The following is a 26,098-nucleotide window of genomic DNA, read 5'->3' as shown; positions in this document are numbered from 1 at the left end:
AAAAGGGACCTTTTTACTCTAGAGTACACAGTCAAAAATTATTAAATTGTACACTTTTTTTCACATTTCTTTCTTCCTCCTAGACCAAATATTATATAGTAGTGAGTGGTGTATTCTAACATTATTAAATGTACTTTGTAGGTGGAACATCTGGAGACGGGGCCAGCGCGGAGGTGGTGGCATTGGACGAGGAGGACAACTCTGGGGAGGAGGCGGTGCAAGTGCCGGAAAAGGACATGCCTGTGAGGGTTCACACGGTGGTGGCGGGCAGAGGTAAGCTATACATTCCTTAGTCATTGAGATTGAAGACTGCAGAGTGTGCTTTCTGCACGGGTGTATTATAAAAAAAGCAGGTAGTAGCCTCCTCTAAATGTACTTCGACTTAGCTGTGAAGTTTTTGGCGAGAAGAATCCCAATCAGATCTGAGGTGAACTTGATGGATGGGATGAACGAAAAGCGAAAGAAGGGTGTAAGTAAGTGTGGAAGCACGAGAAATGTAATGATGACTGGCAAAGAAGAATGATATGTGTTTGCTTGGTCCCCGAGGTGGCTGGGAAGGTAAGAAAATGGTATGGTGCATGGCTGGGTGAATGATGAAGCAAGGATGGGTGGAAGGAGAACAGCCTGGGTGGGTGAGACAGAAACTGTATGTGTGCAATATACTTTGAATGGATGGATGCCTGGATCATTCATGGTACTATCTGACTCTTAGATAGCATATGTGAATCTAGAGAGAGTAGACGGTCACTGGATGAACTAAGTGTTACTTTGAAGAGCATGTAACACCGCACCCGCACGTCCGTTCCAGTGTAGGAAAGGCAAGGAAAAGAAGTTGTAACGTTGTCCAAAGACTACCATGAATAGTAGCAGTAGTTTGTATTGCAACTGCAAGCACAGCATATATCCAGTTATTACGGTGGGCACTCCCTACCTCCCTTAATAACTTTAGTTTAGTAGTAGTACGTCATTCATGTGTGGGGGTATCACTGTTCACTCAATAATAAGCAAAGCACCTAAAGTCATCCCATATGTCATCAAATACATCCCATGTGAAGTGATAGATAATCAGATAATTTAGCTTCTTCATTTTCCTTTTCTAATACTCATTTGCACTGTAGGGTGAAAGCTAAATTAATTAAGCAGTAGCCCTTTTAACAGAGTATTCTCAGTGCCACCCGTAATAGAAAAGTAAGAGCTTCACCACCTGCATGTACTGGACCGGTACAGTAACGCAAGTCTGTCTCACTCACCATGGTGTGCGTCTGTTTTTCTCGGGTGCAAGTTCACTGCGCTGGCATTATGCCGGCTTGCATAAGATAACGTACCAATTGTCCTAAACAAGAGAGAAGAAGAAGAATAAGAGTGGTGTACTGTCATAGTCGACTGTAATAGAAGTCCATAGTGCTCGTAGAATTTGTTCCTTAAACTCCCACTAATGTTAGAGCAAGGATGAAGAAGTCGGAGGTTACATAGATACTGTCCTCAATAGTTATGCACTGTGCTTTCAATTTGCTACTTGTACTGTGACAACTTTCTGCTCAATCATTTTGTGTTAATCTTAAGGAGCATTGGTTACAGACTATGTCTTTCTTTTTTCATGTAGTTGCTCCTTCCAAATCCAAGACACCATCAAGGAGGAAGGAGCAGGCTCGAATGGCCCGGCAACGGAGGCTGGATGCCACTGTTGCTGAATATCGGCGGCTGGTGGCCCTGGAGGAGGAGGAGACGCAGTCTGGAACAACAACAACGTCCACTGGGACAGCTGCCTCCTCCTCCGTGCGGGCTGCCAGCCAGCGCAGTGCTCCAGCGGTACGGAGCCGGGCTACCAAAGCCAAACGCCACCGCCCAGCAGCAAAGAAAGCAGCTGCCCCTCACAGGAATTGCAAGGCACACCGGCGCCGCTTATCCCTCAGACTGTCCTACCTGGAGCAGGAGGTCCATAATTATAAGAACGTGGTGGAGGGCCTCCGCTTCGAACTTGCCACCCTCCGCAAGGAGCATGATGCCCTGGCTGCTAATTCCAACAGCACCCTGCCATAGTGTCCCTTGCCCCTTTTTTAGAGACTTTTGGGGGGTGGGAATTGGGAGTTGTGATTTTTGGGGACTTTTGAAGGACAATCGTTGGGGTTAGGGAGGGTCTTGCGGGAGATTCTTTTGTTAGGGCTATAAAAATATACTTTTTGAAACTTTATCTGACCATACCTGTTTTTTACTGCTTTTGAGTCTGGTGGGTGGGGGTTTAACATAACAGTAAGTTTGTTTTCCTGAATAGTCCTAGGACTTTAGTAGTACTACCGTCAATCAAATCTCTCGTCTCTCCTAATACTCCATTATACTACCTCCAACCAAACGCCTATCTTACCTGTAATTTCTGTTTGCAAGTAGGGCTAGGCCCAGGGCTGGCTCCACGGGAAACAGCAAATAAGGTTGGCAATCCTGGGCGGATAAAATTTCCTCATAGCGGTGGTACTAGTGGTGTGACACAGTGGCAGTTGCTTGCCTATGAAAAAAAGAAAATGAAATCTGGTTTGTGCTCCTGAGCAATACAAAGGTACAATACAGAATATAGCAGGTGACAGAAGTACACTAGAACAGTGCCACGTTGTAGCCTAACAAATGTTAAAGTATAACTAATTCGGTTGAAGTTCTTTGACATTAGCCATGGGTCTTTGTCAAGCAGAGTAAGAATATATCATCGGATTTCTTCACCAGCCTGTTGCTATCACCTTATCCTCCCCAGCAAGTGTGTGGATTTATTGCTGTAATTTAGTCACACATCAATCAAAACCACACAGCCCGGGGGAAGAGGGTTAGGGTTTGAAAAATGGATGGGTACGGGGGTTTTTGGGAAAGGTTTTGGGAGACAAGAAAAAGTAGCACAGCATGGACGAACAATTGTGAACATAAACAAATCTTTGGGTACAAACCTATCCATCAATCTTTGAAAGTGCATACACTACTGTAACTGCATGCATGTCAGTTAAAAGTAATTAGTACTTTCGACAACTGTGGAAGAAAGAATGCGACAGTACAGGGCGTGGGTGGAAATATTGATAACTATATTCAACATAAGGTCTCTGTAGCCAGATACCTGAGAGCCTTGCTGGTCACTATAAATCCATTCACAACAACACTCAATGGGGTTGGTCTGGAAGGTGTCAGGTTTACTCCCCGTGATCCAGTCGATGCAAATATGGTTCCACTTCCAAATGTCACCAACACCCAGAAGTGTAAACACAGGGTGTTCGAGGCATTAGGCGGGGGAGAAAAATAACAAACTAAAATAAAAAATGTGGGATGGGTAAAGGTAGGGTCAGCAGGGAAAGGATACCTGTAACAGAAGACAAGACAGGCATCAGTGAAGTGCTGTCCTAACATACAAGGGTACTCTCATATAGTCTCACTAAATAGTCTGCAAGTCTCCCGCCTACTCATGGGAAATGTAGTTTCATAGTACGGTAGGCGCTTAGGGGCTGCGTAACCTGACAGAAGGTATAGTAGATAGAAAAGGAGAAATTGCTTTTTTTCTAGGTGTCCCCTCACTCACCAGGGTTGCCCCTTGGTGACATGCTTCATCATTGGGGCCATCCCAGTCCTCTACGGCCTGGGGCGTGCTGCGACTTGCGAATTACGTAGGAGCACTTACAAATGACTATGTGTGGTGCAGATGTGATAGTGGAGTGGACTAAGTGATGTGTTAAGGGATCAATGTAGAAGCAGAGAGAGAGCCAAGAAATGCAGTCACAGTCAGAGAAAAAGGCAAGGGATACTGTATCTATGTGGTTGTAGTGGTCCTGTTGGAAGTGGTAAGTAAGTTGCCCGCAGAAAAAAAATCCTCCTATTAGCGGCACTCCTCCATTGCAGCCGACGCTTCGTCCATCGATGTTGGTCACCAGAAGACACCCTGTCCACTGCCTGCCTGATGCTGAATTGTGGCTCGCTACTGTGAAGCCTGACTCCATCCTTTTTTCCCCATTGCAGAGACTGAAACCCGGCCTGTAATTATTCAACGAAAAACAGGAAGTGATATAATATTACAACACCACTGATAAATAAATATAAGGCATGTAGGCTGTGGAGTGCAAAAAGTCACAATTTGTTTTTCCTAGTAGACAGTACAATGTTTTTGAAAGTGCGTACTCTGAGTCACCTTTTGAAGGATGTATGGGCAAATTAATGTATCGGATCTTGCCCCTCAAGCTAGGTGTACTGTAAACTGTGTTTTAGAACAAAATTAGATCTTCCTAGCAGTGCTCCCACCCAGACCCTTACTAAAGCCAGTCGCAAAAATGTAGAAGACCCCCAATCAAATCTCAAAAAACGAGGCCTAGCAGAAAACTGGTGACAAAACTTACTTTGAAAGTAAAAGTAGGCCGAAGTACCCTAATTACCCATTACCCACCGTGGATTGCATTCAAACCACTTGCAAGCAACCAAGCAAAAGTAGCCATAGCCAGCATCGCTCCAAGACTCGAAATCCCCCCCACTCAAACACATGCAATAGAAATACTGCTAACCCTAACGAACCCTAAGTTAAGAATAGTGGCAAAGGCTTTCTTTAACTATGCCAAATCCCCCCTTTCCCACCATGGATTTTCTTCAAATGACTTGCAACCAAAATTACACATTCTCACGAGTGCTCTAAGACCCCAGAACTCAGTTTGAAAAATCTAGAACACCCCGAAACACATGCAATCCTGCTGCTAGGGCTAACCCTAACGAACCCTAAGTTACAAAAAGTGCCAAAACTAAAGGCTTTTCCGCGCGGATTTTGTCCCAACCACTTCTACCCGGTATTAGACCTTCCCAGGAATGCCCCAAGATCCGGCAACCCACCCGCCAAGAAGCATAACACCCCCAAACAGGCCAAAAGCAAAATCTCATACTTGCAATATTTCTGGGCCTTCGGTCCAAACGCGCTGCGTAGCTAGGCCATAAGTCGGGGTTGGCACGACGGATTTCCTGAAAAGCAAATGCAATCAAGATTAGAGTGTCCCAGCAGTGCTCCCAGACCACGAAACTCACCCGCAAACACCAGGAAGCCCCCCAAACAGGCCCCCGAAAACGCTACATAGAGCAAAATGTCTGAAATAGCCCAAAAAAAATCGGCCTGGATTTTGTCCCAACCACTTCTACCCGGTATTAGACCTTCCCAGGAATGCCCCAAGACCCGGCAACCCACCCGCCAAGAAGCATAACACCCCCAAACAGGCCAAAAGCAAAATCTCATACTTGCAATATTTCTGGGCCTTCGGTCCAAACGCGCTGCGTAGCTAGGCCATAAGTCGGGGTTGGCACGACGGATTTCCTGAAAAGCAAATGCAATCAAGATTAGAGTGTCCCAGCAGTGCTCCCAGACCACGAAACTCACCCGCAAACACCAGGAAGCCCCCCAAACAGGCCCCCGAAAACGCTACATAGAGCAAAATGTCTGAAATAGCCCAAAAAAAATCGGCCTGGATTTTGTCCCAACCACTTCTACCCGGTATTAGACCTTCCCAGGAATGCCCCAAGACCCGGCAACCCACCCGCCAAGAAGCATAACACCCCCAAACAGGCCAAAAGCAAAATCTCATACTTGCAATATTTCTGGGCCTTCGGTCCAAACGCGCTGCGTAGCTAGGCCATAAGTCGGGGTTGGCACGACGGATTTCCTGAAAAGCAAATGCAATCAAGATTAGAGTGTCCCAGCAGTGCTCCCAGACCACGAAACTCACCCGCAAACACCAGGAAGCCCCCCAAACAGGCCCCCGAAAACGCTACATAGAGCAAAATGTCTGAAATAGCCCAAAAAAAATCGGCCTGGATTTTGTCCCAACCACTTCTACCCGGTATTAGACCTTCCCAGGAATGCCCCAAGACCCGGCAACCCACCCACCAAGAAGCATAACACCCCCAAACAGGCCAAAAGCAAAATCTCATACTTGCAATATTTCTGGGCCTTCGGTCCAAACGCGCTGCGTAGCTAGGCCATAAGTCGGGGTTGGCACGACGGATTTCCTGAAAAGCAAATGCAATCAAGATTAGAGTGTCCCAGCAGTGCTCCCAGACCACGAAACTCACCCGCAAACACCAGGAAGCCCCCCAAACAGGCCCCCGAAAACGCTACATAGAGCAAAATGTCTGAAATAGCCCAAAAAAAATCGGCCTGGATTTTGTCCCAACCACTTCTACCCGGTATTAGACCTTCCCAGGAATGCCCCAAGACCCGGCAACCCACCCGCCAAGAAGCATAACACCCCCAAACAGGCCAAAAGCAAAATCTCATACTTGCAATATTTCTGGGCCTTCGGTCCAAACGCGCTGCGTAGCTAGGCCATAAGTCGGGGTTGGCACGACGGATTTCCTGAAAAGCAAATGCAATCAAGATTAGAGTGTCCCAGCAGTGCTCCCAGACCACGAAACTCACCCAGAAACACCAGGAAGCCCCCCAAACAGGCCCCCGAAAACGCTACATAGAGCAAAATGTCAGAAATAGCCCAAAAAAAAATCGGCCTGGATTTTGTCCCAACCACTTCTACCCGGTATTAGACCTTCCCAGGAATGCCCCAAGACCCGGCAACCCACCCGCCAAGAAGTATAACACCCCCAAACAGGCCAAAAGCAAACTCTCATACTTGCAATATTTCTGGGCCTTCGGTCCAAACGCGCTGCGTAGCTGGGCCATAAGTCGGGGTTGGCACGACGGATTTCCTGAAAAGCAAATGCAATCAAGATTAGAGTGTCCCAGCAGTGCTCCCAGACCACGAAACTCACCCGCAAACACCAGGAAGCCCCCCAAACAGGCCCCCGAAAACGCTACATAGAGCAAAATGTCAGAAATAGCCCAAAAGAAAATCGGCCTGGATTTTGTCCCAACCACTTCTACCCGGTATTAGACCTTCCCAGGAATGCCCCAAGACCCGGCAACCCACCCGCCAAGAAGTATAACACCCCCAAACAGGCCAAAAGCAAACTCTCATACTTGCAATATTTCTGGGCCTTCGGTCCAAACGCGCTGCGTAGCTGGGCCATAAGTCGGGGTTGGCACGACGGATTTCCTGAAAAGCAAATGCAATCAAGATTAGAGTGTCCCAGCAGTGCTCCCAGACCACGAAACTCACCCGCAAACACCAGGAAGCCCCCCAAACAGGCCCCCGAAAACGCTACATAGAGCAAAATGTCAGAAATAGCCCAAAAAAAAATCGGCCTGGATTTAGTCCCAACCACTTCTACCCGGTATTAGACCTTCCCAGGAATGCCCCAAGACCCGGCAACCCACCCGCCAAGAAGTATAACACCCCCAAACAGGCCAAAAGCAAACTCTCATACTTGCAATATTTCTGGGCCTTCGGTCCAAACGCGCTGCGTAGCTGGGCCATAAGTCGGGGTTGGCACGACGGATTTCCTGAAAAGCAAATGCAATCAAGATTAGAGTGTCCCAGCAATGCTCTCAGACCATGAAACTCACCCACAAACAGACGGAACCCCCCCTAAGAGCACCTCAAAGGCAAGCAAGTCATCAAAAACACAAAAAAATTTCCGCCTCGGATTTGGCACAAACCACTTTTAGTGCTTCCCAGCAATGGCCCCAGACCCGTCAACTCACCTGCAAAGAGGTAGAACAACACCCCCACAAGTGCTGAGTCTTTCTTCATTGGGCGTAAACCAGCCCTCTGCTTTGATGGAAATAGGAGTCTGGAGGAGGAGGATAGAGGAGCATGTTCTTCTGAACTTGTGAACCTGAGGAATGCAGACTGCGGCACCTTCAAATAAATTAGCAAACAAGTGAAGACAGTTCTGCTGATGGGCTTGTCTTTGTGATTATCTGATTAAAGTTTGAATTATATTAACTGTGCACAACAAAGAAAGACAGACACACAGGAATAAAAGTGAATAAGGATGAAAAAGAAAGTTATTGATTCGTTGTCTCATTTTCAGGGCTCGAAGTCGGAATCACGGTCCAGGAATAAGAATAAGGCTTCGTCATCATACTCTGCGAATTCAGCCCGGGTGAGGTCAGTGCCACCTGACAGAGTAGAAATTCCCTCATCTATGGTGCTGGCCACCTCCTCTTCATCCGGCACGCTCTCTCGTACTCTTATATCTGGTGGTATGAGGTGCTGATTCATCTTGATCATTGTTAACCTCTCCACATTTTTGGGCGAGAGGCGGCTCCGTTTGGGAGTTACAATCCCACCAGCCGCACTGAAAACCCGTTCAGAAGACACACTTGCGAGTGGGCAAGACAAGTAGTTTAAAGCCAGGTTGGTGAGCTGTGGCCACAATTCTTTTTTCCCATGCCAATACGCCAATGGGTCAGAATTAACATAGACCTCTGTGGAGTCATTCAGATAGTCCTTCACCATCGACTCAAGGTCCTCCTCCAAGGTTCCTCCACTTTGCGTAGCTCTTGCTGTGCCTCTGGCCTTTTGAGAACCAAACCCACGCAGAGCTAGCCAATCCTCTTCAGCCTCCAATGTTTCTGCTGTCTTTCGTGCAGATGATGCGGTTGCCGGTGTCTTTAACGGCTGAGAGGTCACTTGTGCCACAGCCACAGGTGCAGAAGTGGATTGTTTTGACTGGGGATGGCCTGCTGATGTACTGCCATTTCCTTCAATTTCCAGCCGTTCTGTTTCAAACTTCTTGGCTGACAAGGCTAGCCAACGTTTGTACTTTGTAACATCTTCATCAGCAAAAGGAAAGAATGCTCTGCCTGCCAGCGCCTTTTTGTAGCGTGGATCCAGAATAGTAGCACAAATGTAATGCTGTTCTGAGTGGATCTTTTGAAGACGTTCATCACCTTGTAGGAGCTCTAATAATTTCTCAGCCAGAAGCAAAGAGTCTTTCTTTTTGTCATCTTTTCGAAACACAGAACACACCTCCTTCAGTTGGTCCTCCAGCATGTACAACAATGGGATAGCTTTTCCCAAATTAGAGTCCTCCTTGCTGACTGCACGTGTGAAGACCTCAAAAGGACGAAGCATGCGTGTTAGGCTTTCAACTATGTTCCATTGCGGCCCACCCATCCTCAGCTCCTCTATACCCTCTTTCAAGAAAAATTGATCGAGTTGCGTATACTGCTCATACAGACGCTCAAGCATGTAGAAGGTTGAGTTCCAACGTGTTACCACCTCCTGGATGAGTGCTTTCACTGGCATTTGACTTTGATATAGCATGCTCCTCAGCTGCTTGCGGGCCTTAAAAGAATGCCTGAAATGCTTGCAAATTTTTCGGCAGTTCTCCAATACACTGTACGCTGCACTGCGTTTATTACCCAAGAATTTTTGGACAACCAGGTTTATACAGTGCGCCAAACACGGCACTCTGAAATAGTAACCGTCCCTCATGGCCTTAACTATATTGGAGCCATTGTCTGTGGAAACATAACCAACCTTGCGTTTTAGTGGGGACAGACAGTTAAGGACCTTTGTGTTAAAGACATCCAAAATGTTTTCTGCTGTGTGACGTTTCTCCAAACCAAACATGGCTAGTGTTGCATGTTTCCGAGCACCTTTAAAAACAATGTTAGTGTCAACACCTGAGTTTAGCTTTGCTTTAGCCCCTGAAAAAGAGACCCAGTGTGCAGTGATGCACATGTAATCAGCGCCTGCGCCACTGGTCCACATGTCTGTTGTCAGATGTATAGTGTGAACAGCACTCTTCTGCAAAGCTGCCCCAATCACCTTCAGAACATCTTCATGTAGTGCTGGAACCGCAACTCGGGCAAAATAGAACCGGCTAGGAACCTTCCATTTAGGGCAGAGCACTGTCACTAATTCTAGAAAACCAACCCCTTCTACAAAAGAAAAAGGGAGAAGGTCCAGAGCTAGCATTTTAGCCAGCTTAGTGTTATACAGACGGGTCATTGGGTGGTTGCGTTCATATTGCGCTTCTGTAAACAACATCTTTTTAATGTTGCCCTGGACCAATGATTTACGGGATGATGATGATCTCTTCGACCCAGTTACGCTCGCTGATGAACTTTTCCGCATTGATGTCTCACTCTCTCCCACACTCTTAGTGTGGCTCCCATGGGGTGTGCTGCTGACATGGGAACTGGGTGTAAGTGAAGTGTTTGAATCGTCTTCTACCTCCTCGTCATCAGCAGATGACAAATCAACGTTTTCATTACGTGCAATTCCGGCTTTCTTGACCGCCTCTAGGTGCGGAAACCATTCGACAGGGTGCCTTCTCTCAAGATGACCTCTCTGGCCTCCGGTACCATAGTTAGAACCAAGCTTACCACGACTAAATCGAAGCTTACAAAGGCTACAAATGGCTACGTTTTCCTTTTTTGGGCAAACACTAAAGAAGTCCCAAACTGGAGACTTGAAATGTCTTCGGGGGCCGGAGGAGGCGGCGATACTGGTGGTGGTGGTCCTGCTGCTAATGACAGATGAAGTGGAGGATGTGGATTGCCGAACTTCAGTACGTTTTGCACTTTCACCACCACGAATTGAGGTCGAGGACGAGGTGGGTACCTTCTTGCGAGGAAGAAATATGGAAGCGGTAGGTTTTGGTGTACTACTTAACTCCAAATCTAATGATTCCATTTCCATTGCCTCCTCGCCGACATCATCATCACGCTCAGCAGCTTCTCGGGATAGGGTCAAAATGTCTCTTTGCTGCATGCCCGGTGGGGCTGCAGTGACCTTTGTGATGACTGCCTCGTCGTCATCGTGAGAGGCTTCATCACCAGCAGTATCTGTCACTTCTTGTTGAGCCTCATCACACTCCATAGGTTTGAGTTTTTGGACGACCTTCCTTTTACGCTTAGGTACCGGTGGCAGATCATGGTGTGCCTCTGCCTCACTGTCAGACCGCAGTTGTCGTGGTTCCCAAGACAGATCACTTGCACCAGAACGAGGTGGGCTTGAAGAAGATGTAGACACCCCCCTTGATCTTTTCCTTGCTAGGGATGTGGAAGACAATGAATGATCATCAGGAGGAGTGGCTTCCAATGATACCTCAGCTTCATTGTCGATTTCCAAATGTGCCCCTACTTCGGGAGGAACAACTATTGTGGGCACTTGTGAACGTCCATGCACCTTTGCTTGCGCATCTCCTTTTGCTGCCTCTCCTTCCACATGTACTTGGGCGTGTACTTGCACATGGTGTTGTTGTTGCGGCTGTGGTTGTTCAACACTTGTCAGATGAGTTACAACAACCTGTGTTGATTCAGGGACATTGCTGCTACTTTCTTGCGATGAGCCAACATCACTGGTCGATGGTGATTGGAGAAGTACACTGACTGCCTCTGAAGCACTCAAGGGCTTTGACTTAAGTTGGCGTGGTGGTGGAGGCACTGAACCCAATGGAGCAGGGGTGCTGCTCTCAGGTTGGTCCCCAGCAGATCCTGCTGCTGCAGGCGTACTTTTTTTTTTGCTCCCAAAAAAAGTGGCGGGTGGCACACCACCCTCCTTGGTAACTTGCTTCTTCTGCTCCTTACTAGCAACTTTCTTGCTAGAGGAGCTACGGAGAACTTTCTTTGGGGCCATCTTCTTCAGAGCAGGTCAGACAGCAGGCCGCAGTTGCACGAATTGTAGAGTTGTCTGAGGCCAGACGTGACGTCGCGTGACGTTATGCTGCACACACACACCGCTGCAGGACTTCTTCCTGGCACTGGTGGTTCTCTTGAGTCTTGTGCACCTAAAAAAAATGGAAGACAGAGGAACATCAGTTCAGTTATAGAGCACAAAAAAATCGAAAAACACTGCAAAATCAGCACAATCCCAATCCATCCATGCCCTCCATAATGTTTAAATTCAAGACAACCCACAGAAAGACTAGGCCCATGCAAGACTCACTACCCCTGGGCATAAATAAAGGTTGAAAAGTAGGCAAAATGGTTGGAGGCCTAACAACAAAGCCTGCATTCAAAATGGCCACTTGCCTGCCAAGCACATGGCCAGTGCCTGTAGCTGCACTCAAAATGGCCACCAGCCACATGGCATGTCCCTCCCCATGAACACCCCCAAAAATCGAAAAACACTGCAAAATCAGCACAATCCCATTCCATCCATGATGTTTAAATTCAAGACAGCCCACAGAAAGACTAGGCCCCATGCACCACTCACTACCCCTGGTCAAGGCCCCAACAACAGGTCAAAAATCGAAAAACACAAAATTTTACAAAAAAAAAAAATCGAAAAACACAGAAAAATCAGCACAATCCCAATTCATCTATGGCCTCCATGATGTTTAAATTCAAGACAACCCACAGAAATACTAGGCCCATGCAAGACTCACTACCCCTGGCATAAATAAAGGTTGAAAAGTAGGCAAAATGGTTGGAGGCCTAACAACAAAGCCTGCATTCAAAATGGCCACTTGCCTGCCAGCACATGGCCAGTGCCTGTAGCTGCACTCAAAATGGCCACCAGCCACATGGCATGTCCCTCCCCATGAACACCCCCAAAAATCGAAAAACACTGCAAAATCAGCACAATCCCATTCCATCCATGATGTTTAAATTCAAGACAGCCCACAGAAAGACTAGGCCCCATGCACCACTCACTACCCCTGGTCAAGGCCCCAACAACAGGTCAAAAATCGAAAAACACAAAATTTTACAAAAAAAAAAAATCGAAAAACACAGAAAAATCAGCACAATCCCAATTCATCTATGGCCTCCATGATGTTTAAATTCAAGACAACCCACAGAAATACTAGGCCCATGCAAGACTCACTACCCCTGGCATAAATAAAGGTTGAAAAGTAGGCAAAATGGTTGGAGGCCTAACAACAAAGCCTGCATTCAAAATGGCCACTTGCCTGCCAGCACATGGCAAGTGCCTGTAGCTGCACTCAAAATGGCCACCAGCCACATGGCATGTCCCTCCCCATGAACACCCCCAAAAATCGAAAAACACTGCAAAATCAGCACAATCCCATTCCATCCATGATGTTTAAATTCAAGACAGCCCACAGAAAGACTAGGCCCCATGCACCACTCACTACCCCTGGTCAAGGCCCCAACAACAGGTCAAAAATCGAAAAACACAAAATTTTACAAAAAAAAAAAATCGAAAAACACAGAAAAATCAGCACAATCCCATTCCATCCATGGCCTCCATGATGTTTAAATTCAAGACAACCCACAGAAATACTAGGCCCATGCAAGACTCACTACCCCTGGCATAAATAAAGGTTGAAAAGTAGGCAAAATGGTTGGAGGCCTAACAACAAAGCCTGCATTCAAAATGGCCACTTGCCTGCCAGCACATGGCAAGTGCCTGTAGCTGCACTCAAAATGGCCACCAGCCACATGGCATGTCCCTCCCCATGAACACCCCCAAAAATCGAAAAACACTGCAAAATCAGCACAATCCCATTCCATCCATGATGTTTAAATTCAAGACAGCCCACAGAAAGACTAGGCCCCATGCACCACTCACTACCCCTGGTCAAGGCCCCAACAACAGGTCAAAAATCGAAAAACACAAAATTTTACAAAAAAAAAAAATCGAAAAACACAGAAAAATCAGCACAATCCCATTCCATCCATGGCCTCCATGATGTTTAAATTCAAGACAACCCACAGAAATACTAGGCCCATGCAAGACTCACTACCCCTGGCATAAATAAAGGTTGAAAAGTAGGCAAAATGGTTGGAGGCCTAACAACAAAGCCTGCATTCAAAATGGCCACTTGCCTGCCAGCACATGGCAAGTGCCTGTAGCTGCACTCAAAATGGCCACCAGCCACATGGCATGTCCCTTCCCATGAACACCCCCAAAAATCGAAAAACACTGCAAAATCAGCACAATCCCATTCCATCCATGGCCTCCATGATGTTTAAATTCAAGACAACCCACAGAAATACTAGGCCCATGCAAGACTCACTACCCCTGGCATAAATAAAGGTTGAAAAGTAGGCAAAATGGTTGGAGGCCTAACAACAAAGCCTGCATTCAAAATGGCCACTTGCCTGCCAGCACATGGCCAGTGCCTGTAGCTGCACTCAAAATGGCCACCAGCCACATGGCATGTCCCTCCCCATGAACACCCCCAAAAATCGAAAAACACTGCAAAATCAGCACAATCCCATTCCATCCATGATGTTTAAATTCAAGACAGCCCACAGAAAGACTAGGCCCCATGCACCACTCACTACCCCTGGTCAAGGCCCCAACAACAGGTCAAAAATCGAAAAACACAAAATTTTACAAACAAAAAAAATCGAAAAACACAGAAAAATCAGCACAATCCCAATTCATCTATGGCCTCCATGATGTTTAAATTCAAGACAACCCACAGAAAGAATCAGTCCACCCACCACTGAGTACCCCTGGGAAAAGGCCCCAAAACAGCCCAAAAATCGAAAATCCCAAAATTTTAGTTGCAGCAACTGTAATGCCCCAAACAAACTTACTTGTAAAATTTCTAATCCAACAGTGATCCAAAGAAAGTCAAAAAGGCCTCAAATCCAAAGATCCAGCAGCATCCACAAAAGGTAATCCTTCCAGGTCCACATCCGAATGAAAAGTGACCAGGAGATGGACAAAGCACTGGGAGGAGCCTGCTGAACAGGAACAGGAAGTTGAAGACTATGGGGCACTTCCTTCCTCCCACCCCCCTGCCCCCCTCCCCAAAATGGACTCCTCGCTAAAAAAGTGCAGGCAAATGTCAAACTAAGGAGTTATTCACATAAAAATCATCATTTCTAGAAGGTTTATGCTGCTTGCTGGTGGATTTCTTGTGCAGAATTGCAAATTTATATTTTCGCGCGCCGCATCTCAAATCTCGCAATTGCGAAGTACCGCGAGACGTGATCTCGTCGTACTCGCGTTGACAAACTATCGCTGGCAAGCCGCGATGACGTAATCGCGCTCGCCAATTCCCGCGGGATCACACAGCAAGATCCAAAATGGCGCAGCACTCGCAAACTATCGAAAAAAACAACTCGGCAAACGATGATAAACGCCGCGCGCCGCAAAAATTGTATCACCAACGCCGCGCGCCGCCAAAAAAATCCGCTGCGTGCGAATTTGCGGATTTTGCGGGAAATCCGCAAATCTCGCGGATTGCGGATTTCCCGAAAATCCGCAAAATTCGCGAGCGGAACGGATTTTCCGCCCACGCTTAGTGGGAGTATGCATTGTTCAAGGAGCAGGGTGTACAGGGTGCCAACAAGGGTGTGGAAGTTTGCAGAGTTCAAGGTGCAGTGTGCACAGGATTCCAGCAGTGGTGTGAAAGTCTGGTCTGTTCAAGGTGAACGGAGCACAAGGTCCCACTAGATGTGTAGGGGGTCTAGAGAGTTAAAGGTGCAGTGTGCATAGGAGTGTGTAAGTTTGTAAATGCATAGCAAATGTGCGATCATGTTGTTTTAAGCATTCCAAATGCATAATTACCGTCCAGATTGGGTAGTAGTGCACAGGCACACTCAGAAGACACTTAAGCGAACCGACAATTCACATACTGAGGGAATAGGGGCTGCTTTTGAAATTCTGACCAGTGATGCAGATATTAACCATTTCCTACTGGTACTCTGGGGTAGTAAGAATAATCCCTTCTGCACTTTGTAAATAAGACTGTTGGCAGAGTGCAGAGGAAAAGGCTACGAATATGAAGGACTGTTCCAAACAGGCCGGCCATAAGTCCTTATATTATGTTTACATAACTCGAAACAAATAGGAACAAAAATAGAAATGAAGCAATACAAAAGGTTATGTCACTTTCTTTGACCGAATTAACTAGATTATGGAAGCATAGTGGATTCACAGTGTCCACGACTGTTATCAAGACAAAAAACACAGAAAAGACGGTAACAATAGCAACACAGTGCAATTTGGTGTGTATTCAAAATGGACATTTCTTGCAATCTGACTTCGAAATGGCTATCAAAGAGTTTTTAATTAGTTAGTGGCCAGGCAGTCACAGAAACTCCTCTCCCTACTCTGACCAGACACATTTTTAGAATCCCTTCATCGACAGCCAAAGTGGGGAAAGATCTCGTGAAATGATGAAGCAACAATGCTCCAATTTCCAACATGTGTTCCTATTGTCACACAAACATACTAATTATCTATATACTTATTGAACATTATGATGATATTCACCCCCTAAACAACAGCACATAACAGCCTTCATGATCAGATCCTAAGTTGTAATTAAAAAATTATAATATCTTTCAGGGCCCAAAGATTTTTTAAAGTGGACACCACTGGTTCAGTCCATTGGTAGTGCTCCTTCCTGGAACCACCAGCCACTGCAACTGCTGGTGCCAACCATAGCAGTCTGTCCCTTTCTGATGGATACATCTTCTTGCAGATTCCTCACCTTATGAATATAGCTTCCACACTTCCACTTCAGGCTGGTATAGAACCCTTTACCCCCAAGCAATGAACGCCTCAGCATTATTCTAAAACTAAAAGATATTACCATTAAAAAAAGAGCCATAAGAAGGAGAAGTCCTTTTCACACTCAAGGAATAGGTCTGTGGGTTTGGCGATTCTTACAGCACACCTTCACATGCTTCTGACCTAGCAGCCTAAGGCGATGTTGAAACTGACTAAGGCACTGCCCCCCTTCTCAATGGCCATGGAGCCCCAACTGACAAAGATGATGGCCCGCCTGCATCAGCCTCCATCACCACAACTGCTGAAGTCAACAGTCCACTTGTAAGTTCTGCTGGGGCTACAACTGCTGAAGATAAATGACCACCAGGTTAGCCTACAGGCTGTGACAGCCGACAAGCCGAACAAGCACTTTGGTCAGTTTCTGTGATCCTGAAGCAGGCTGGACCAATATTGATGGTCTCCGACCTCGATACTGAAGCTCACAAGTGTAAAGACGCTGTTTGCACTAGCTTATGTCTCACCAGCTCTCATGGAGCAGGTTTAGCAGCCATGAGTCTGCACAAACTGAGACACTGTCTGAATGTGTGCAGAGAAAAACTGTTACTGTCAATGCTAACCTTTGCCGGCACAGACTTGTTGGGCCAAACACAATTGAACAAATCCATTGGGTGAAACACTGGAGCTATCACTAGTGATTTGTGTCTGTGCCTAGCCTATGCCAATACCCATGCTTTTGCCTTAATCACAAGAATGATAGACAGAAGGAAGCATGAAGCAGGCACCATAAAGATATATGTATTTCATTTGACTCCATATCGGATATACAACCCAGTAACTGAACCACTTTTGAAATTTGTAGTATATAGTAATGCTGGGTGATTAAAGTACTTTCTATTACTACCTTTGAGATGAGCAATACTTTCTTGTGTCTGTTGGTTGGCTATTGAGTTCTGAACTCTTGCCCTCTGCACTAACTCCCCAAGCAACCTTACACTGCTCACCATCACTAACTTGACACTGTGGAAATGTTTGTACTTGGCTCAGTTTACAAAGTAATAGCAATATGGGCCCTAAGACATCACTGGCAAATTACCTCAACCACCAGGGTTGGTGTTCAGTAACCCCTATCTGTCCTCTGGCCCCCTGTACTGAGTTTGATAACCGCTTTGGAGGATATCATTGGTTCAGATTCAGCGCTCTTGCCTATGAAAGTTAAGGACTATGGAAAAAGGATGCTGACAACCCATCATCTTAGCTTCCAAATGATACCGCCCTTAGTTTGGACTTATAGTATGCCAGTTGCCTAGATTTTTCCCCAGAAGGGGACATTTCTTACCCCTCTAGCCCTGACTTGGAGAAAGTTTGTTCTTTCACAGCAGTTGTTCAGAAGGCGGTGTAGACCTTGGAAATGATGTTGTCTTCTTAGGAAGTGCAGTACAGCATTCAAATGGAAATCGTACAACCTTTCTGCAGAGCCTTGCTCTCTTTCAACAAGTCTCTCCTAAACCCAGTAATGGTTGCATGCGAGAAAACCCTTTTAGGACGAGTCGTCTACTGGCAGATTGCAAGATGCCATAGGCCAGCTCTGAATGACCCACACATTGTTTTCTCCCACCTGTCACTAGAGAACCTGGTTGTTCAGACGACATCCTGGAAACAGAACCTAAACTTTCTTTCTTAAAGCACCTCTAGAGAGACCACGAAATGTGACACCATGGGTCATAAGGTTTTTGCCAGCAACTTGGCTCTATGCACAACTAATGCCATCTTCCTTTTGAACCACTAATTTGATGCCTTTATGGACCTGGCAAAATTCACAATTCACAATTTTTTGCCTGCCAAGCATAAGAAGAAGCCATTCTATGAACTGGTGACTGCTGCCCTAGATGCATGAAAATAGGTTCAAAAATGTTTTTGGGACTTATGCAGACGCCATTGCCCACTCTATCGGTAAGCTTCTCACACAACAATACCTAAAATTTGCCACTCTGCCATTCACTGCTTATACCCTTTCATATTACATCTCTTATACCATCTAAAATTATAGCATTTATAAACAAACTTAATGCAACTCAAATCCCATCATTTCTGCATGGTAGAATGGGGAGTTATAGTTATTGTTGTGTGGTTAGCGAGCTGAAAACAGTGTGTATCGATGAGCACTCATAATAATGTGAAGTGGTGCATACGTTATAAATTTAAAGTATAACTGTAACTTTTACATTTTATATTTTTGTGTACCTTAAGTTTGGTTTGTAGAGAAAAAATGAAGTACAGTTATAGTAATTTAAGTGTGATGCGTACATTAGACATTTATGGTATAACTACAACTTTAGAATTTCCAATGTTTTTGTCATTTGATTTGTATAGAAAGAATAAATACAGTTTTAATAACTATAATTATGTTTAACCTTTAGTTTTGTTCATTGAATTTAATTTTTTTAGATTATTAGTAAAAATGTGTTTCAAAGGTAGAGTCCAGTGTTGTCGAGTGGAATGGCGTAGTGTAGAGTTGAGTAAAGTCTCATACATTGGAGTGGGGTCCCGTAGAGTACAGTGGAGTGCTGCATAGTAACATGTTGGAAAGTCTGGTAGAGTGGTTTGGAGTGTTGTACAGTACAGTGTCTCGGGATAGAGTGAAGTACAGAGTTATACAGTAGAGCGTATAGGCATAGAGTGGAGTGTTGTAGGATGGGACAGAGTGTAGTACAGTTTTATAGAGTGGAGTTGCATAGAGTGGAGGAGAATATATAAGGAGAACAATGGTTCAAGGGTGGCCTTAATAGGTCCAAAAACGAGAGAAATTATTAGGACTAGATACTAAAACAATCTGGGAGCAGAGCATGTAGGGCAGCATGTGACATTTTTTATCATTTTGTTTTTTCAACATGTAGGTATTACAGAAATACATTCAGGTGCTCACATAAGTGATAGGGTGTGTATCGTGACTTGAGTGAAAAGTGAGAATAGACAAAATATCACATAGACGACAAAGGGTAATCCACAAAAATATATACAATGGAGGGATTTTCCTTGGGGGGGGGGGGGTCGACGACGTTCCGATCTTTATTGAGTCAAGATCATCATCAGGACAGGGTAAGCAGTCTGAAACTGGAGTAAAGGTAATTATAAATTAGCTCTTAGCCCTACTAGGTATTTACTTAACATAGTGACTTAGTGCTCCCAGTGGCATGATAGAACCAGTTGGCATGCAAACTGTTTAGACATATTAATTATTAAGAGTTACGTGCGGTAGGGAAACGGGGGGTTGTCTGCTCCCAGATTGTTTTAGTATCTAGTCCAAAAAATTCTCGTTTTTGGACCTATTTAGGCCACCCTTGAACCATTGTTCTCCTTATATATGCTACAACCCCAGGTTCACTTTGTGGGGTACCCTTGTTTTTCTTATACTAGAGTGGAGGAGAAGGCCACAGAAGGGAGTGGAGTAGATAAGGGTAAAGTATCGTATAGTGGAGTAGAGTCAAGTGGAGTCAAGTGGAGTCATGTAGGATAGATCGGAGTTAATTGTCATAGAGCGAAGTGTTATGTTGTGGGGTAGAGTGGCATGGGGTGGAGTAGTGTGGCCTTGCATACTATACAGTAGAGTAAAGTGTCATAAGGTGGAGACGTGTGTTGTACAGTAGAGTGGTCTGGCATGTCATACAGTGTTGAAAAGTGTCATAGAGTGGAGTACAGTGGAGTGCCACAGGGTGAATTACAGATTTATAGAGTGGAGAAGTAATGATTACAGTGTTATGAAGTGGAGTAGCATGGAGAAAAATACAGTGTTGTTAAGAGTGGAGTTGCGTGGAGTATAGTTAAGTGGTAAAGAGTAGCATACAGTGGAGTAGTGAACAGTGGAGTAGTGTAGTAGAGTAGAGTAGAGAGGAGTTGTGTGTCACAGAGTCGATTGCAGTAAAGTGGAGTGAAGTGGCATAGAGTAAGTTGTACAGTGGAGTAGAGTGCTGTACAATGCCACACACTAAACTAGAGTGCTGTAGACTGGCATTGATAGGAGTACATTGTTGTACAGTGGAGTGCTATAGAGCGGAGAAAAGTGTGGTAGAGTGGAAGGGTGTAGACTGTCATTCAGTGGAGTACAGTGTTGTTGAGCGGAGTCAGTGGAAAGGTGAGCAGTGGAGATGGGTAAAGAGGAGCCATTAAGAAAATGGGGTATGACCCAGAAAAGTCGAAGGACCTGGGTATCGGATAGTATAAACAACAAAATGGTCCTAGACACAATTTATTCAACATAATTAAATGTAATACTCATTATAAATTTGAGTTATTTCTTGGGAATTATTCCTGAAAAATAAGAAAGAAAACGCAGCAGAACAGCAAAATGCGTTTTTTGTCTGAGGAAAGATACCCAAAACACATACATTTAAAGCAATTTAAATTCGCAATTTATTTCATATACATATATACATATTAATTAAAAACAGAAATTGGAAGAAATTTGCCAAGTGCAATAGAAAGTGCAAAAAGTACGTGCTCAAGTGAAAGAAAAGAGAATAAATGAAAAAATACAATCCAATTCAGCAGCAAACTCAGAGTTTGCTGCTGAATAAAAGCACGCTATCATAAAGGATTGTGGCCTGGACTTCGTTTGTTGTGTGGATACATTGTTACAACGAAACTGTGTGGATGTATATATATATATATATATATATATATATATATATATATATATATATATATATATATATATATATATATATATATATATATATATATATAATTAAACATTGCTGTGCTCTGTAGAAGTTGCAAGGTCTTTGCTGTGTCTCTATCGCTTCCGTTTTCTGCAGACCAATGTCTTTTTCGCCTCATATCTTTCGAAAACACTCAATCTGCCTATCTCACACCTCTTCTCTTTCCTCTTCAGCATCCTCTTTTCAATCTCTCTTGCACATACTGCCTTGGATCTCCTTTCTTTAACTTTTCATTCTTGCAATATTTTGACAGCTGTGTACCTCCTTCACGAACTTTCGCACATCATCATAATTACAATTGCTACACCTGACCATTGCTCCCTGTGCCATTATAGAGGCCAATTATTGCAATGAGCAAGTATGCAGAACTACTTTATGACCTAGTAACAGGCACTTCGATATATTGGCACTGCATTTGACCTGAGCTCCACATCTCTCAATTGTGGCCACCCACAACCTGCACTCATAGCTACATAGAAGGGACTCGCTTCCCACCGTGCACTACATATTGCATAAAAAACTACAGAACCACGCCATCCTGGGGAAAGCAAATACTCTTAGGGACTTTAAGACTAAGTCAAAAGTGAAATGTATAAGAAAAAACATTGCTGTTCCCAGGCTGACAGGGAAGTGTCTATTTTTGTAGTGTAGTGCTGTCTTTGGCAGAGGCAGTCAAGGGGGACCTGGACAATTACAGATGGGGCACTTCCCATGACTCTCCTTCAGTGATGCTACTGTAAGACTCATCAATTAGGTGAGGAATCTGTGGGGTAAAGTTTGAATCAGAAGAAAATATTCCTTATCTTTGGTTACTATATTTTTGATGGATACACATTCTTCCTAAAGATTTCTCGCTACCTTCCTTCCTCCACCATTAGCTAGTGCCATGAGTAATAAGATCCTAAAGTATACAAACATATTGGATGCTGCATTTGTAGCAGTTCTGGCTCTACTGATTCCTCTCCACATGCCTCAATGAGGAGTGGAAAAATATCAGGAAGGGACAACAGTGAACTGATGGTCGCCTAATATACTTTAATGACCTCACTTCTGGAAGCGGAGTCAAAGTTGTAAGAGAATGGAGCCGCCCAGTGGAGCTGAAAAGTCACTGCAGAGAAAAAAGGTTTTCCAGACGAGTCTGAAGGCTGGAAGGGGTATTTATAAGATAAGAAGGATATTTATCCACCAGAAATACTGCTGCCAAACGTTAGTACCCAAATAGATTTACTCTGGATTGTAGAAATAATATGGATTGCATTTATACACTGGTGTAGAGATTGATTAATCCCGAATTTTTCTATGTCTAATGGAAAAGACTTGTTCAAATCCAAAGCTGGGTTACTTCACATTCTGGCATGTGTAATGGAAAAAAAACAGGTACCCGAATTCAGTGGGGGGGGGGGGGGAATAACTGGATAGATTATTTGTTTGCACTACTACAACATGAGAACTTCAGTCCGGGATTCCAAATCGAAATCTGTCCAAGCCAATGAAAGGCCAGCCATGCCAATATGCATACTGATAGTATGCACTTGCTTCAGGGATGAAAATAGGGCATGCAGAGTGCACCTCTGACAGACCCAGACTCCTGCATCCTGACATATTACTACAGTAACTTGTTATTGAAGCTAACCACTTGTCAAACTATCTCTTGAGCACAGCTGAAAACAATGAATGAATACTCTGTATTTCAGGGAGTGACAGCAGCAGTAGATAAAGGGGAGACACTCTGGTGTCATAAGGATACCTCTCTTTGAAGAGAAAGCAAAAGGCAACAGAGATACAACACATGTAACTTTAGAGACCCCATGTGAGTAGGTGTGAAGGTAAATTAAATGAAGTGGTGACAACCAACAACAATGGGCAGCAGCAGGCAACTGATGAGGAAAGATGCATGGAACCCGAGAGTACAAATCACAGCATGGATACAAGTAAAAACTTGGTTTGAAGCACACCTGAAGTATGGAAATGTCACAGAAGAAATTAGAATACTTAGAAGCCCTGATGGGTATCAGTTGGACTTTCACTTTGCACTGCTAGGTTTGAATTGGTCTTGTCCACACTCAAGAAAACAATTCAGACATGTTAAAAACATAACAAAATATAACAAGCATTTGCAATGCAATAGGTCTCCCAGCATTAAAGTTTGAGTTACTGGCATTGTAAATGACAATGCTTTGCATTATTTTTTTTTTAATTTGCAATTGGTACATAAGCATTGTTTGTGAATGGTTAGCTGTTGCTTATGCTAAGCTAAGCTGACACTAATATAGAGTGCTAGTCTTGCTTGTTATAAGCATGCTGACTTAAAGCGCTGTGATACCTGCGGGCAAAGTTTGAGCTATATAAAAGTGAAAACTAATAAATAAATACACAAGAGCGGGTACATTTTGAGCTATATAAAAGTGAAAACTAATAAATTAATAAACAAGAGCCAGCTGTGATTTGATAAAGCGATTCTCAGAACCTGAGCTGCCAGGCTCCTTTTTTTTCTAGCATCTTACCTAGCTATGGTAGGCTGAACACTGGGCAGATGTTGTTGACGTTGGTGGGATGTAGGGTTTGAGACTATGACACTTTTTTTAGGGTCTTGGATAGAAACAATAGATGCTGTACAAACCTAACTCCTCAACCCTGTGGGATCCTGAATATCACCTACTTTCCAGCGGAGAGTGACAGGTGTCCAAAGCAAAGGAGAAAGATTTTTTGGGTATAACAAGTGCCAATGCTTAAGCTGCAGCGTAAAGAAGGGAGGATGGCAGCAATGAAACGATTGTGCAAGGTGTGTAGCAAACCTCATTCGCAGAGCATCTTGGCACAGTACTGTACTGCATGTTTGTGAAGGGGTCATTCTACAATGTCGAAGTCCGGCTGCCTAAACCTCAACCTTTTCATTTTTCTCAACCGGATTAAACATGCAAGTTTCCAGAGTGTGAGGTTCTTTTCGGGACCCAGTAGCCCCAAGTCCTTAGAATGGAACAGCATCCATGGACACTGCGTGTTTAAGACAACCTCACCAATATCTCAACCGAACATCATTCTCACACTTAGCACAGGTAACTGTGTGCACAGGACTGACTGAGGCTCACAGTGGTGACCCTGGATAAACTGGTCAATCAAGGGATACACAATGCAAACCCTGCTGCACAAAGAAATATACAACACAGATGCAATTCAGACAGATATACAAGGCCACACTGGGTACAATGCACATATTGTGATACGGCAAGGTGCACTACCGTCTACATGGTGAGGTGTACAATGTATAACCTGCTACAGAGAGCGGAGTAAAGCACACAACCTAATGTACAAGAGAGGTGTCCAACGCATAACTCGCTACATGGAGAGTTAAACAACGCTTAGCCCAACACACAGATGTGTAAAGCACACAGCTCACTAAGTAATGTAAACTATGTCATACTCTAAACACAAAGATGTGCAATATATGAACAGCCAAACTCGCAGGCATACAGCACAACCAGCTACTCTGCGGAGCACGTCACATAACCTACCACGTTCAGAGATGTACAACACAACCCACAACATGGAAGCTCTTTGCACAAGTGCATAATGCACAACCCTACATGCGGTAAGATATACAACATAAATCCTGCTGCAAAGAGAGGTACACAATGCACAATCAATCTGCCAAGCTGTGTGGCGAATAATACACAATCTAGCACGTGGCGACATAGCCAATGCACAACCCGCTCCACGTGGAGGTGTACACCACAAAACCTGCTGCACAGACGGGGTAGTACAGATGCCACATGTGTGAATTATCTGAGCAGCGGCTGCATGCGTGGCACTACAGCACAGCTATTACGTCACTGGAGCCATGTTTCTTACCAATCACAAGGCCATAAGACGGGAAGCAGTGATGCTATAAACACAAGCAGCACGAGGGCATAGAGTGGTGATAAGAGGCTAGAAGTGAGCCCGTCACAGAGCGCTGATGGTACAGTGGGGGTGTAATGACCAGTATATCAGTTGCAGGGCTTGAGGTAGTACTGTGGGGGAGGGAGGGTGGTGGGGTGAACGTGATGACTGGTCAGACCCAGGGAACGGCCCTGGGAGGCACTGCCGGCACACAGCAATAAACACGCTGCACCCAGCTTCCTATCAAGAATACCTGGGCAAATCCATGATACAACCTCAGAGACAGCGCGGGGGCGCAAAAAAGAGAGGGAAAGAGATGAAGGAGAGAGTACATGTAAAAAAAGAGAAACAGAGGAGGGAGAGAAGAGACAAAGGGAGAGAGAGAGAGGGGAATGTCGATGAGAGAAAATAAAGGGGGTGGAAGGGGACAGGGCAGAGAGAAGAGAGACCACCAGAGGGACAACCAGGCAGGAAGCGATGCAGCTCTCACATGGCGGAGGAGGTGAGCAGAGGAATGATGCGGCTTGCTAATTTGTCCCACTTTGCACATATTTGTACTTGCCCCAACAGATTCCGCTACTCACGTCTTGTATCAGCCACATAGTATAGGGAACCTCAAAACACGAACAAAGCACCCAAGCACTAAAGAAAGAAGCCACAATGGCCAAAGCAAGCACTACCGTAGAATGTACACCGATTCATGATAAATAAAGTAGTGAGCCCTTCCAGAATGTTTCACAAAAGCCTCGTCCGGGCTAGTAAGCTCTGTATAAATCTAGCTACAATACGATGCATAATAAAAGCATGGCAATTCAAGGCTACTAAAAAGGACATATACAATGAATAAATTAAATCTATTTAAAGCGAATGCCCTCTCAAAACCTACAGCCTTCAGACTAGACATGTATATAACATTTTCCTCTTAGTGACCGTACCTGAGCTGCGGGGTCTGCCTATTTTGAGCTGGACCAGGAAGCGCTTTACGAACTTGACAGCCAGGCGTAGAACGCAACTAAAGTTCTGTTTTATCACGAAGCGACTCTACGGCCGACAGAATTGGTAAAGTTTAAAAACGAAGACGTCCGCGTGACCAAAACTACTGTGGGGCGGGACTTCCGTTTCGTGCTGGATGCTCGCGCCCACGGAGTGGCTAGCCAGGAGACGAGCAGTGGTGACGCGGGGCTCCCATGCCCGAGGGAGAGCCCTACGGTGGTGGCTGAA

General features: G+C 45.0%; 1 protein-coding gene across 1 annotated transcript in view; it reads right to left on the bottom strand.

Annotated features, from left to right (window-relative positions):
* Nucleotides 1-26,098, bottom strand: part of LOC147697030 (amine oxidase [flavin-containing]-like) — a 335,947-nt gene that overhangs the window by 100,819 nt on the left and 209,030 nt on the right. The window lies entirely within an intron of this gene.

Source organism: Lissotriton vulgaris, chromosome 8 (assembly GCF_964263255.1).
Source record: "Lissotriton vulgaris chromosome 8, aLisVul1.2, whole genome shotgun sequence".
Taxonomy (NCBI): Eukaryota; Metazoa; Chordata; class Amphibia; order Caudata; family Salamandridae; genus Lissotriton; species Lissotriton vulgaris.
Note: the sequence above shows the minus strand (reverse complement) of the source record. Positions and strands in the feature narration are given on the sequence as shown.